Below are 15,421 nucleotides of genomic sequence, written 5' to 3' on the forward strand. Positions count from 1 at the left end.
AGGCTTTCACCAGTTGTGGCGAGCAGGGGCTACTCTTCGTTGCAGTGCGCGGACTTCTCATTGCGGTGGCTTCTCTTGTTGCAGAGCACGGGATCTAGGCACGCAGGCTTCAGTAGTTGCGGCTCGCGGCTCTAGAGCACAGTCTCAGTAGTTGTCCCACACATGCTTAGTTGCTCCACAGCATGTGGGATCTTCCTGGACCAGAGCTCGAACCTGTGTCCCCTGCAGTGGCAGGTGGATTCTTAACCACTGCGCCATGGAAGTCCCCCTTTATTTGTTAAACAGCAAATTTTGAGTGCCTAATGTTTATTGGCACTGTACTGGGCTATAACCTTATAAAACTAGGTGACTATATAATTTATTGTCTAAACCAGGAGACTGTTGAGGGTGGAGACTGGTCTATTAAGATACTTGATGAGAAAATCGGCATAAACCAGGTGTATCACAGGTAAACAAGGATGCATGATCTCCGTACGAATATGGGTATTGTTATTCAGAGTTGAGCCTGAAGTACTGCATGATCCTGAAGCACTTTATGTCATTAAAAACATTATATTTAGTGTGGGATATACTTTATCACGTGGGAAGGGAGTTGACAGAGTGGTAGATAGTTTGGCTCTGGAATCTTGTTTCAGATCCCAGCGTGTATAGATGATTAGTTGTGGAAACGTGAAGTTTTCAATCTCATCAAGCCTCAGGATCAACATTTGTATTCTGGAGGTAATAAGGGTATATGTACAGTAGTATGTTATTATAAGAGGAAACTGAGAAATCCATGAAGGGTGCCTGGCACAAAGACTGCCACACAGGCAGATGTTCAGTAGATGGTAGCTGTTAATGTAGTATAAATCACGTCAACAAATTGAACTGAAAATTAACAAGCTATTCTTACTGTAATTACCTAATCAGGCCTAGTGTGAGGAAAGTAGTAGATGCTTAATAAATTCTTGTTGAGTGAAAGAATGAATAAAATTAAGAAATAAAAGTTAAACAGAAGTATTCCATAATATGAAGTATTCTAGATAAATAGAAGTTTACTGGATTTTTTTTCTCATTTTAAGGTCTCAGAGCTGGTTTAAATACATGAACCCCAGGAAAAGAAGATGATATAATGTTAAACTGCTCTAATTCATTGGGCCTGGGCCCTGGTTTCACATTGAAATCACCTGGGGTGTTTTAAATACTGACACCTGGGCCCCAGTCTCAGTGACTGTGATTTAATTGTTTTAGGGTAGGACCCAAGCATTGGACTTGTTCCCCAAAGTATCTCCAGGTTATTTTAATATACAGCTAGGGTTAAGGGCCACTGATGTAAGTTCTGTGCTAAGTAGGTAAAGCATTTCATTGTGTATTGGGTGCCATATTTTAGGAGAGAATGGAGCTGGTACAAAGGAAAGGGATTGAGATTGCAGAAGGCTGAGAAAGTATGTCCATAGTTTCTTTCATAGTTTGTTAAAAGAATTCAATAGGAAGTTTAGGGCAATAAGAAACCTTGGTCACATACTCAAAGTAATGTAAGATTGAGGTAGGCAGGTAAGTGGTACATTATTTCATTGTAGGAATTTTGTCATGTGGGCCCAGTGTTGCCAGATCTGCAGATTTTATACGAGAAGAAGAAAGCAAGGTTTTTATGTGTTCACACTCCCCTGACTTTTAAATGGGAGATTTTTTCTTTTAACCACCTGGTGTTCCAAAGTATACCTGTAGATCTCATCTGGTTATTGTGTTGTCTGTTGCTTTATGCCAAGAGTCAGCACACTATAGCCTACCAGGGCAAATCCAGCCTACCACCAGATTTTGTATGGCCTGATAGATAGGTTTATTAATGGTTGAAAATATCAAAAGAAGATTAATATTTCATGATGTGAAAATGATATGAAATTTAAATTTTAGTGTGGGATACAGCCAAGCTTACTCATTTACATATTATCTATGACTGGTTTCATGCTATAAGAGCAGAGTTGATTAGTTACATTTTCTCATAATGTTCAGTGTATACAAATTGCAGTGATGCTGTTATAACTTGCCAGCATTTCAAAATGCATATTATTATGGACTGTCTTATTTTTTTACTTTTTATTGTGGGTGCATTCTCATTATATCAAAATGAGAAAAGTAGACTTTGTGCAGTAGGCTGAATATTTCAAAAGTGTCCATATTCTAATTTCCAGAACCTATATGTTACCTGTGATCACTGTGTTTGAACTTGTGATCAAATTGAAGATTTTGAGATGGACAGATTATCCTGGATTATCTGGGTGTGTCCAGTGTAATCACAGGGGTCCTTACAGGAGGAATATAGGAAAGTCAGAGAGGGAGGGTGATGTGATGACAGAAGAAGCGATTGGAGTGATGCAAGCTACAGCCAAGAAATTCCAGCAGTCTCTGGAAGCTGGAAGAAGCAAGGAATGGATTCTCCCCAAAGCTTCCAACTGGTCCTGCTGATATTTTGACTTCAGTCCCATAAGACTTATTTCAGACTTCTGATTCCCAGAACTGTAAGAGAATAAATTTGTGTTGTTTTAAACCACTAAGTTTGTGGTGATTTGTTACAGCAGCTGCGGAGGAAACTAACATGGAATATCATACTTTTAAAGCACAATGGAGTGCGAATTATTGAATTAGATGCCCCAAATTGAGTTTATTATGCAATGGCAATATAGAGGTGCTAAAAGACTACAATATATGATGGTATTACCAGGATAAGCACGCATCACAATGTTCTCAATGCACAGGAAAGCAATGATCAGGAAAATTAGAAAATTTTACAAGACAGGATCTTATTTCAGTGGAAATTCTTCACAGCAATGAAAACTAAACATGAAGCTGCAAACAAAGTAAACTTTCACATGGCTCATTTGTTAACTAAGCAGGAAAAGTCACTTACTGATAGTTAATTAAATCATGTTTGATTGAAACAACCAATAAAATTCATTTAGAGAAGATAAACGTGTTTAAGACTATTAGCTTTTTGGTGAGAACAGTTGCTTAAAGAGTTGAAGACATTTGGAACAACATCAGTAGTCAATTATAAAACAAGGCAAACAATTTTGAATGGATTTCTTTGGTTATTGGTGAATTGATTACCAATTGATTACCATACTGCTCAGTTGTTTGAGAAATCAATACCACGTTTCAAGAGACTGAAGAATTAGTCTGTGTGGAACATTTACAGGTGATTATTTTTTCAAGGACTTTAAGAAAACACTAATTCAATACTACCTGGAGTGGAATCTGCTAAGATGTATTATACATGATGGTGGTAAAAATATGTGTGGAACAGGAATAGGTTTAGTTGGACGAATTTACAAAGCTTGTGAAAATATGAAGTGTTTTAATGCCCATGGTTATTTGTCATGTTATTCACTGGCAGGTACTTTGCGGAAAATATTCAAATTTATCATGTGTTATTGAATTGGTAGTGTCAATGTAAACTTCACTCACTCTCCTGGACTTAGTCATCATCAGTTTTATGATTTTTTGTCAAAAATAGAAACTAAGTATCATGACTTGCCCTACCACTCAGCATTCTGATGCTTTAACAGGGATAAAGTTTCACTGCAATTGTTTGAGCTCAGGACTGAGATGGAAAGTTTTCTGAACAAGAAGACTGTGTGTTATGGAACATTGCACATTAGGAAATTAATTTGCTTTTGCTGGAGACTTGGTGATGTTGTATAATAAATTAAAACTAAAATTTTAAAGCAAAACAGCACTTACATATGAAATATATACTGCAGTAAAAATATTTTCACAACAGCTAACATTGCTTGTATCACAAGCTTCTTTGCACACTTACTGTACTATTAAGAGTTAAAACAGGAAGTAAGATCTTTAATCCCACACACATTTACAGCAAATATATTTTCTAAGCTCAAACTACAAATCTAGCAGTATTTTTCAGATCTCAGTGCAAGTCGAAAGGGAATTTCCATATTTCAAAATCCATTTAATTGCACAACTGAGGAGCTTCCACTTAACCTTCCATTGGAAGTGATTAATCTACCTTGTAATGACATACTGAAAGACAAATACCAAGAGAAGAATCTAATAGAATTTATAAATGTCTTCCAAGTGATGAATATCCACAATTAAAATTATATGCTCACGAATTAGTATCAGTACTTGACAGTACCTATCTGTGTGAAACAGCATTTTTAAAGATGAAATTGGTAAAATCTCATTACAGATCAGCATTAACAGATGAACATTTGCAAATGATTTTTATTGTAGGGAATACTAACTCTGAACATCACTTAAGTGTAATGTTATCCCTCCTTCAAAAGAAGAGAATTTGGGCTTCCCTGGTGGTGCAGTGGTTGAGAGTCTGCCTGCCAATGCAGGGGACACGGGTTCATGCCCCGGTCCGGGAAGATCCCACATGCCGTGGAGCGGCTGGGCCCGTGAGCCATGGCCGCTGAGCCTGCGCGTCCGGAGACTGTGCTCCACAACGGGAGAGGCCACAACAGTGAGAGGCCCGAGTACAGAAAAAAAAAAAAAAAGAAAAGAAAAAAATTCCATTTGCAGACCTCTATTACAAAAAATATACTCAATTGTTTTTGGATTTTGTTTAAAAAAATGTGGAAATTTGTTTTTTTCTTTTGTTGTATTACTGCCTACACAATGTTCTTAATTTTGCCTCTTATTCACAAGGCCTAAAATATCTACTGTTTGGTTTTTACAGAAAATTTTGCCAACACTTGCTCTAATTGATTTTTTTAACACCTGAATCAAACTGCATATGTACTTCCTGATTCATGTAGACTGGAGATTATGTGCGTGGATAGGGGGCTGGAGGAGAGGGAGGGAGGGAAGGGAGGGAACTTCCCAAGTAAATTTAGGATGATTTTGGAAGCAGAAAATCTGTGCAGGCAAATAAAAATGGATACGAACCCAACCATATTTGAGGTTCATCTGCTCTCTAGCTGTCCTCAGAGTAGTTATTCCCCTTCCAGACAAGCCCTGATTCAAGTCCTAACCAGCCTCCAGTAATCAGGAATGGGTGAATCAGGGCAGTAGAGAGAAGATGCATTTGAAACTTCAGACCAGGAGAAGTTAGTATACCACTAGTCTAAAAAAATATCGGGTATATGAAGCAGACATAAAGCTCTCTACTCATACCACTTGCTCATTACAACCACTGAGCACAACAGCAATGGCTTCCAATTCCCTGAGGATTCTCTCTAGCAACCATAGCCTGCTCTTCCCAGGGCCCTCGCAGGCTGGAAAGGCAAGAGAATTAATGATCCCTGGGCAACTTTCAGCCAGTGATCCTATCAGTGGGATGACTCAGAGACACGGACTCCCATTTTCATCCATGTGGAGACAAAGATTAGTGAATTGACAGAACAGTGCCTACATTGTAGGTTGCCTTATATCCTCTGTCTCATGTCCTTGTTCCACTACCAGTGCCTACTAGGATCACCTCCCAAATAAGACATTTGTCCTTGAACCCTTGTCTTAGGGTCTGTGACTGTTTACATGTTCACATGGAATCCAGACTTTTAATTTTGCAAAATATCTCTATTCTAAAGGAAATTAAGAAAATCTCATTTACAAAGGCATCAAAAATAATAAAATGCTTAGGAATAAACTTAAACGAGGAGGTGAGAGATGTGTACACTTAAAATTATAAAACATTGCTGAAAGATACTAAAGGCGGCACAGATAAATGAAAAGACATCTCATGTTCATGGATTGGAAGACTTAATATAGCTGAAAATGTCCATACTACCTAGTACTATTTACAAATTCAATACAGTCCCTATTAAAATCCCAATACCATTCTTTGAAGACATGGGAAAAAGTATCCTAAAATTCTTATAGAATCTCAGTGGACCTTGAATAACCAAAACAATCTTGGGAAAGAAGAACGAAGATGGAAGCATCGCACTTCCTGATTTGAAAATATATTACAAAGCCACAGTAATCAAAACAGTCTGATACTGGCATAAAGACAGACATAAAGACCAATGGAACAAAATAGAGAGTACAGAAATAAACCCTCATGCATATGGCCGAATGATCTTCAACAAAGGTTCCAAAACCAAACAATGGGGAGAGGACAGTCTCTTCAACAAATGGTGTTGTGAAAACTGGATATCCACGAATGTAAGAATGAAATTGCTCCCTTAGCTTTTACCAGATACAAAAATTTACTCAAAATCGATTAAAGCCTAAATATAAGATCTAAAACGATTAAACTACTAGAAGAAAAGCTTTCTGAACTTGAATTTGACAGTGATTTATTGGACATAACACCAAAAGCACAGGCACAAATAGACAAATGAGACTACATCAAACTTAAAAACTTTTGCACATCAAAGGAAACCAGAGTGAAAAGCAACCTATAGAATGGGAGAAAGTATTTGTAAATCATATGTCTTAAAAAGGGGTAATATCCAGAATTTACCAAGAACTTCTAGCTCAACAACAACAACAAAAAAAACCTTGATTTTAAAATGGGCGAAGATCTCGAATATCCATTTCTCCATAGAAGATATACAAATGACCAACAAGCATATGAAAAGATGCTCAATATTACTAATCATTAGAGAAATGCAGATCAAAACCACGAGATATCACCTCATACCCATTTGGATGGCTATTATAAACAATCATAACAGCAGCACTAGGCAGTGCAGGTGAGGATGTAGAGAAGTTGGAGCCTTTGTGCATTGTTGATGAGAATGTAAACTTGTGCAGCTGCTGTGAAAAACAGAAGGAAGGTTCCTAAAACATTAAAAATATAATTACCATATGATCTGAGCATCCCACTTCTGGGTATATATCCAAAAGAACTGAAAGCAGGATCTTGAAGAGATATTTGCTCACCCATGTTCATTGTTGTGTTATTCACATTAGCTAAGAAGTGGAAGCCACCAAAATGTTCAACAACAGATGAATGGATAAAACATGTGATATATACATACAATGGAATATTTTTCAGCCTTAGAAAAGAAGGAAATCATGTCACATGGTACAACATGGATGAACCTTAAAGACATGGTGCTAAGTGAAATAATCCAGTCACAAAAAGATAAATACTACCTGATTCCACTTATACGAGGTATCTAAAGTAGTGAAATTCACAGCAACAGAGAGCAGAATTGTGGTTGCCAGGGCCTGGGGAGAGGGGAAATAGAAAGTTGTTGTTTGATGGGTATAGAGTTTTATTTTTGCAAGATGAAAAGTTCTGCAGTCTGTTGCACAACAATGTGAATATACTTAACCCTACTGAATTGTACACTTAAAAATGGCGAGTGTGGTAAATTTTGTGTTATGTGTTATTTATCACAATTAAAAATGTGGGTACACTGAGTGGAAAATAAGGAAACAGAATGAGAAGGAGAAGGAATTAATCAGCTGATTGGAAGGAATGGCATGTCCCCATTTTCCCTATTACAGACTCCTGCCTTGTGACCTACCTGAATTTGGTGGAGACATGACAGGTGTCTTTTAGGGACAATTACCGCTGGTGGTTCCTGCGCCTTTCCCAGAGGGTATAGTACTTTCGGGGCTCATCTTGGACCCTTACTCATGGTCCAAAGTGGCCAAAGGCACCAAATGTTTTCTCACCTTCATTCACCTACACGGGGACAAAGGCATTGAATGGCTGAGTGTAGAGGCTGTTGGCAAAGATATTTGCAAAGGGATGGAAACCACAAATAAAAGAAACGAAGGTTTTGTGAGAGGCCACCCCAGAATTGTGTGGTGAAAGCCCTTGGAGCCAGCTGGTTTACTGCTGGTGATCTTCATGCGTAGAAGAGTGGACAAGGTAGGGGTGATGTGGCTCATCCCAGCGCCTTCGCCCTGCTCTACCTGCTGAATCAGGCGCCTAGAAAGAAATCGTTAGTTCTAACAGCTGAAGTTTTTCGTATTTCTTGTCTATTATACCGTCCCTTCTCCCTCCACATCATGGTCTAGTTTAAGTAACTGAGAGGCTTGTCTCCTGTCTCTGAGACCCTGCCTTGCTCTCTATCACAGCCATATGTGGAGACTGAGGGCATAAACAGAGCAGGATTTAGGGGAGTATTCAACTCCCTTCTCATTCAAACCCATTCTGTGGGGAAGACCGGCCACAGGAAGAGACCCATGAAGGCAGAGTGGTAAGGAATGGCTGTGTGTCAGGCTGCAGCTGGATCATGGATAAATTCACTGGTGGTGGAGAGGCAGTCTGGGCAAAGGGCACCTCAGAGGAAAAGCACTGAGACAGGAATTAAGGCAGCACTTTCTGGAACAACCAGGAGGTAAGCAATGCTGAACTGGGTTAGGACTAGAAAGAGAGGAAACTAGGACTTGAAATCAGACCAGTTTGATTCTAAAGTCTATACTTCTAACTTTAAGAATGTTAACATTTTTCCGTACTTAGCTCTCTGCATATTTATCTATCTATGCTAAATAATTTGCAAGTAAATTGCCAAATATCAAACCACTTCTGCCTAAATATTGTAGTGTACATATTGCAAAAATAAATAATTCTCGTACCCCCTAAGAAAACTAGCAACAAGTTTTTAATATCATCTAAATGCAGTCCACATTCAAACTTCCTTTTTAGTTTCATTTAATCTCAAACAGTCCCTAACCTTTCTTTTTCTGTTTCTTTTCAGTGATATCAACTTGTGAAAAGGCCTGGCCAGTTGTCATGCAGAAAGTCTCTATTCTGTACTGATCTCTCTATTTTCCCATGGTGTGAAATTGTCTATGCGCTGGCTTTCTTATCAACTGGAAGGTAAGTCTCTGATATGATGTGATTCGATTCTGGATGCAATTTTTGGCAAGAATACTTCATAGGTGATGTTATGTACTCTTTCTGCACTCATCAGGGGGGGACTTAGGATATCTCATTGTCAGTGATGCTAGCCTTGATCATTTAGTTAAAGTGGTGAACATCATATTTCATCTTTGTTAAGGCTCACTTTAGTTTTATTTTTTTTAATTAACAGATAATCTGTAGGATGATACTTTGGCAAGATGAGAATATTCTACTTGCCAGCAACATCTTACTTTATGCGCTAGATGATCCTTGTCTGAATCAATTATTGTATTGGAGCTGCAAAATTCTGATTTTATATTTCTGTCATTACTTTTATACTTGCTAGCTTATATTCTTCTATGCTTCATGCTTCTTGAAGTCACAAAACCAAAGCTTAAGTTCTCTTGGTTCAGCAAATGCCTTCAAGGTAAAAGTGGGCTTCAGTGTTCTGCTTAACTTTCTAGACTCCCGCCTTTGTTTACTTTTGGGCCTGAATATTCTATACTTTCTTGTAAAATCATCAATAGACTTAAGATATTTTTATATTTCACCTAGAATGTTTAGGGTGAATATAAATGTATTATTTTTATCTATGATTCTTTTTGTCTTTATTAGATTGAGCAAATTTTCTTTTTACTTTTACTTTTTCCTCCTCTGTTTGGAATTTCTACATGCTATATCTATGTTTTAAAAATTTAACATGCATATTTGACATAAAATCTAAAACTATTTACACTCCTTTTTACTTCTGAAGAAATTAAAGGCACATACTTTTACATGTTGCTTTCTGATATTTTAATTTTACCTTATTTTCTCTTCCCATTGGAAGTTACCTCTATTATTATCTTTTGTAGTGTTAGGGACTGAGTTGTGTGCCCCCAGATTAATATGTTGAAGCCCTAACTCCCAATGTAAATGTATTTGGAGATATGGCCTTTAAGGAGTTAATTAAGGTTAAATGAGATGATAATGGTGGGGCCCCAATCTAATAGGACTAGTGTCCTTATAAGAAGAGAAAGAGACACCAGGAGTGTGCATGCACTGAGAAAAGACCATGTGAGGACACAGAGGGAAGATGGCCTTCTGGAAACCATGGAGAGATCTCACAGGAAACCAGCCCTGCTGGTACCTTTATCTTGGACTTCCAGCCTCCTGAACTGTGAGAGAATACATTTCTGTTGTCTAAGCCACCCACTCTGTGGTATTTTGTTATGGTAGCCAGAGCTGACTAATACAGATAGTCAAGGCTTCTTTAGATTCACCAATCCACATACCACTTTCTCTTCTTACCACTCCTTCCTGCTACTCCTTCTGAACTTAACTTCCTCTTCCATGAAGTATATCATTTAGTAGTTCTTATAGCAGACCCTTTCTCTCTCTCTCTCTCTCTCTCTCTCATTCTTTACTGAAAATTTTTACTTTTTTCCTTATTCTAGAATAAGAGTTTAGCTGAGTAGTAATTATCAATAATTTCTTTTAATACTTTAATTTTATCCCAAATATTCTGGACTCTATCCATTGTTGCTACTGAAAAAAATTATTAAAGATGTAATTGTCTTTTTTTTAAGTTATTCTGTTTTTTTTTTTTTTTTGGCCACTTTCAAGACTTGTTCTTTGTCTTTATATTCAGTATGTCCAGGTGTAGACTTTATTTTACTTTTCTTCTATTTCATTGTTTGTTCCTTGAGGCTAAGGATTCTTGCATTTAGTCAGTTACAGGAAATTCTCAGTTGTAATATTCAATATATCACCTTTCTCCATTCTTTGTATTCTTTTTGTATACTCCTATTAAGAATATATTAGACCTTGTCATTCTATTGTTGGTGTCTGTTAATTTTTCTCCCAGGTGTTCTATTTATGTGTGCTCACTGCCTAGTTAATTTCTTTATGGACACAGTTTACTAAATCTCTTTTCAGTGATTTTGGTTATTTCTAGAAATCTAAATTGTTTCTTTTTCATTTTTGCCAGGTTTTTAAAAATTATTTCTTTTTATTATAACTTGTGCCTTCAATTTTCTTTTTACATGAATATTATATTTCAAAATACTTAACTCTGATAGCTTTATTATTGTAAGTTCTGTGTGTTTGTTGGGTTTACTGACATTTTTCATGGTCTGTTACATGTTCCTTGCATATTCTGCATCTTTGTGCTTTGTGGGCTTATTGTTAGAAGACCTTGATCTCTGATAATTAATCTTTTAAGAAGGTTTTCATCTGCTTCTGCCAAATACCTTTAGTGATTATTATTGCCCCTTTGATGTTAATTTTTCAGCTTGGTAGGGTCCAGATCAAGCAAGTAGTTTAAATCTGAACCTCTGGCCTATGACTTCCCAAGGGAGACTCTTTTACCAACCAGAATCCAAGCTTAAATTTCCTTTTCACTTCTTCGAACCACTTCCTTGAACCATAGTTACTCATTTAATAGCATTTTACTGCTTTAAAAATCACTCAACTGTCCTGCCTTCATCTGAGAATCTATGTAATAACATCTTTTCCTGTTTTGTATTCTCAGGACATTTAAATCCTAAGTTCCTTGATTATGAGAGCCATAACCCTCCATACAGCTTCTATGCAGTCAGCTCACATGCCAGTCCCTCTGCTTTCCAGTTTTCTTTTAGTTTTTGTCCCTTGGGGAGATCCAAATACATGCACGAAACACATGCACATAGGTATGCTTTTATAACTGCTTGTTATATTCCATCCAGAATTTCTTTGTATTTGGCAACAGAAGGTTTTCAGTCAGTAATACTGTAGAAATGGGAGTCCGTGGTGGTTGTCATACAAATCCCAAATTGAATGGGCTCCCTTGCCAAAAGAAAGTTCTCAGTCAAAAGAACTATATGCAAAAGGCTAAGGATCACTTTGTTAGAAATATATGCAGGGTTGAGCAAGATAATTTCAACACTGAGATACTTTGACAGAAATCTTACTTTACAATTCATGTGAAGAAGACATTCAGTCACTGGTGTGCTCTAAAGCAGACAAAATAAACATAAGCAAACAACCCCCCACCCCAAAGCTCTATTTATAGTGCTTGCTAATTTCCATGGTGTAAATATTCTCACAAATGGCTGATTTCAAACCAGCAATGGATTGCCAGTTAACTCACAAAATTCCTGAAAATTTAATAACTGGTCCATGGAAACCAGTATGAACCAGTTCAAGCACATGACTGCATTTAATTCATATTCCTGGATAATTTTTGTGGTAGATGTGGCATTTTCACTTTTTTCTTGATTCTAGTTCTCTGTGTCCTAGTTTGTTGCTTTCGTGGTAAAGGAAAAAGAAATATTAAATTTAAATTTCAGACTATGCATCAGAACAGGGATCAGCAAACTTTTTCTGTACAGTGCCTAGTCTAAATACTTTAGGATTTGCTGGCTACATACAGTTGTCTTTTGCATATTCCTCTTCTTTTACTTTCTTCTTCTTCTTTTTTTTTTTTTATAAACTCTTTAAAAATATGAAGACCATTGCACAGCAGGCCCTTAGCTGGACTATAGTTTGCTGACCTTTTTCTCTGCTCTAGAAGCTTGGCATTATTGCTGCCTTAAAACAAACTTGTGCTGAAATTTCTGATAGATGACAGGAGAATCATACTCTCTGTTTCTTAGCTTCTTGAACCATTTCTACAGTTATCAAACCACGACGTTTTCTCTGGTATCATTGAGCTGGGACGGTCTATTTTGATTCTGTTTCTTTGAAACTGTATTTACTGTAAATGACAGCATATGTTACGAGGGAGAAAAGGCTTAATTTCTAGAATTTTCCATTAAAGTTATCTTTGAGATATTTGTTCTTTCCATTTTAACACTTTCTAAAGGCTTCCCAAGTAAACCAAAACATTAGAGTTTATGGATTATTTTGTCCTTATCCAAATGCTTGAGGCTATTAATTTTTCTTTGTATAAAAATATTTTTATATCCTTCCAAACAGAACTTAAGCTTACTTCCAGTGGTCAGTAAGGCTTGAAACTCCATGGCTTAACTGCTTTATATTATTTTAAGGACTGTAGAAATTGATGGATTATCATCAGGAAAATGAAAACAGTTTTCAAACTACTTTGCTTAGAGAATTGAGCTTTTCAAGGCATACCCCCTCCTCAAACACCAAGTATTAATTATGTGGTTTAAGCTCCTGTTATTTCAGCAAAGAGCTTAAAAGACTGACTGATCAGCATGAAAAAGCAATAGAGCATTAATTGAACAGATTTGAAATAACTGAGTTCCACATTTGTTAAGAACATAATAAAGGATGTTATCAAAGCTTCACACGTGGACATACCATTCTGAAAACTGCTTATGAAAATAATAGACTTTGATGCTAAGAATGAAAAAATATATGCTTTAAAAATTCATTAGGAAACTTCCCTTAAAAATGAATTATAGAAACTTCTGCCTTATAGAAATACCTTCTGACAGGCTACAGTTATCAGTTTCCATATTTGTGTACAGTTGAAGCATAATTGATGAAGATACAGGGCATACTATAGATTGAATACAGAAAATTCCATTTCTTAACAGAAGTCAAAACCAGAAATGAGACCAAATGAGATCAAGTGAGAGAAAGAGATGGCAACTGGGAGAAGGAAAATGAAAAAGAAAAATGTTTTCCTTTTGTCTGTAAAGTGAGTCTAGGCAGTAGAATGGAGATGGTTGTCAGGATAGGCAACAAGAAATCAGAGCTGAAGGCACATTATAGATACTCTTTGTAAACTGATCACTGTGCTAGCTTATTTTAACTCAGAAATGTAGTCATCACAACTTTTCAGTTGAGAACTGTTTGGCGTAAAACGTTACTTAAGTAGTTAAGAAATTTACCTTTATTTTTAAAGTGAGCAAAAGCTTTAAAATACAAATCAATATTCATAGTTCCAAGAATTATGCCGAACTTGGTAATCTCTTAATAGCTCATCAAAGGTTTTGCTGCTCTCTTGGTGAATACTGAGAAATAAGCATCTATTTTTAAAGAGTGATGATGATAATTCACATGATGTGTATATTCTGAAACAAAAAAGCAGTTTCCACGTTTCATCAATGATTGCCTTATAGAAGGTTGTCTCTAGGTTATCACACGTGAATGACTAAATTCTATGGTATATTCTCTTTGTGATAAAAGAACAAGCTAGTTTCCGTTTTAAATAATATGGCAGGTAAGGAAGATATTCATCCATTCACTGAGCAGATGTTTTTTGTTCTAAGCAATAGAAATAAAGCAGTGAATAAAACAAAGTCCATGCTTTTTTGGAGCTTATAATCAAATGTATTGGGTAGAAGGTAGGAAGGAGGAGACAGTAAACAATGAACACTTATACAATATATCAGTTGGTAATATGTTCTAGAAAGGAAAATAAAGAAGAGTAAAGCAACCAGAGACAGAATATGGTTGTGATTTTATATAGATGGTTAGAGACATCCTATCTGATATAATATTTCAGCAAAACTGTGAAAGGCTGTGTAATAGTTAATTTTATGTGTCAACTTGACTGGGCCACAGGGTGCCTAGACATTTGGTCAAACATTATTCCAGGTGTTTCTGTGAGGGTGTTTTGGATGAGATTAAGAGTTGAATTGGTAAGCTGAGTAAAGCAGATTTCCCTCCCTAAAGTGGGTGGGCCACTTTTATCAGTTGAAGGCCTGAGTAGAACAAAAGGACTGACTCTCCCATGAATAAGAAGGAATTCCTCCTGCCTGATGGCCTTTGAGCTGGGACACGGGTTTTTCTTGCCTTTGGGCTCACACTGAAACGTTGGCTCTTCCTGGGTCTTGAATTGGAAATTATATACACATCTTATTTGGTTCTGTTTCTCTGAAGAACTCTGACTAACATAGACTGTGAGCAAATGAGGCATTGGGATGTGGAAGAGAGCTTCAGGCAGGGGGAAAAGAGGGTGCTAAGGCCCTGAGTGAGCGGGAAAGCAGAAAAGAGATGTGAGGTTGTGGAAGTAGCTGAGGCAAAGCTACATAGAGCCCATAGGTCATAGTAAAGGACTTGGCTTTAATTTTTATAAAGGTAGGTGTTTTGAGTGTTTCAAGTAGAGAGATAATTCAAATGGATCCCTCTGGCTCTTATTTTCTGAAATGGGGAAGACTAGGGACAGTAGATACGAGCTGTTATGAATGAAGTTAAATGTTTGGTTCTGCAGATGTTAATTCTGAGATTTCTTTTGGACACCTAGTCACCATTATGTATCCAGGTGATGGAAATATTTCTGAGTGTAGGGGAGGTTGAGGCTGGAGAGGTATAAAGATGGTATTTAAAAATGTGGAACTTGATGATGATGATATATAGAGTTTACTATGGGACAGGAACAATTTCAGTTCTCAGAACAGCCTTGTAAGGTAGGTATTATTAATATTTCCATTCTGTGGATGAGGACGCTGAGGCAAAGGAGGTTATGTATCTTCCCTATAACATACTTACACTTAGTAAGTTATGGAGTTGGGATGCAAACTCAGGCAGACTGACTTCTAGAATCATGCTATGATGCCTCCCACGTGAGGTTCTTTAGGAACTGTGTATACTTAGAGAAGAGCTCCAAGGATTGTCCTAGGATAATACAGTAAACAAAGGTCAGGAAAATGAGGAAGAACCTACAGGGGAAATCAAGAAGGGGCACCAGTGAGGTCTAACGAGAACTCAGAAAATGTCACCTAGGAAGCCAAG

At 37.0% G+C, this 15,421-nt stretch overlaps 1 long non-coding RNA gene across 1 annotated transcript in view; it reads left to right on the top strand.

Annotated features, from left to right (window-relative positions):
• LOC111185548 (uncharacterized) overlaps window positions 1-15,421 on the top strand; it is a 519,315-nt gene that overhangs the window by 234,779 nt on the left and 269,115 nt on the right. The window contains exon 2 of the long non-coding RNA XR_002647573.2: window positions 8,610-8,731. This is a non-coding gene — a long non-coding RNA (uncharacterized LOC111185548). The remainder of the gene's footprint in view (window positions 1-8,609; window positions 8,732-15,421) is intronic.

This window comes from Delphinapterus leucas, chromosome 3 (assembly GCF_059928025.1).
Source record: "Delphinapterus leucas isolate spDelLeu-1000000601 "Yukka" chromosome 3, BTC_Dleu_Yukka2, whole genome shotgun sequence".
NCBI classification, from domain to species: domain Eukaryota; kingdom Metazoa; phylum Chordata; class Mammalia; order Artiodactyla; family Monodontidae; genus Delphinapterus; species Delphinapterus leucas.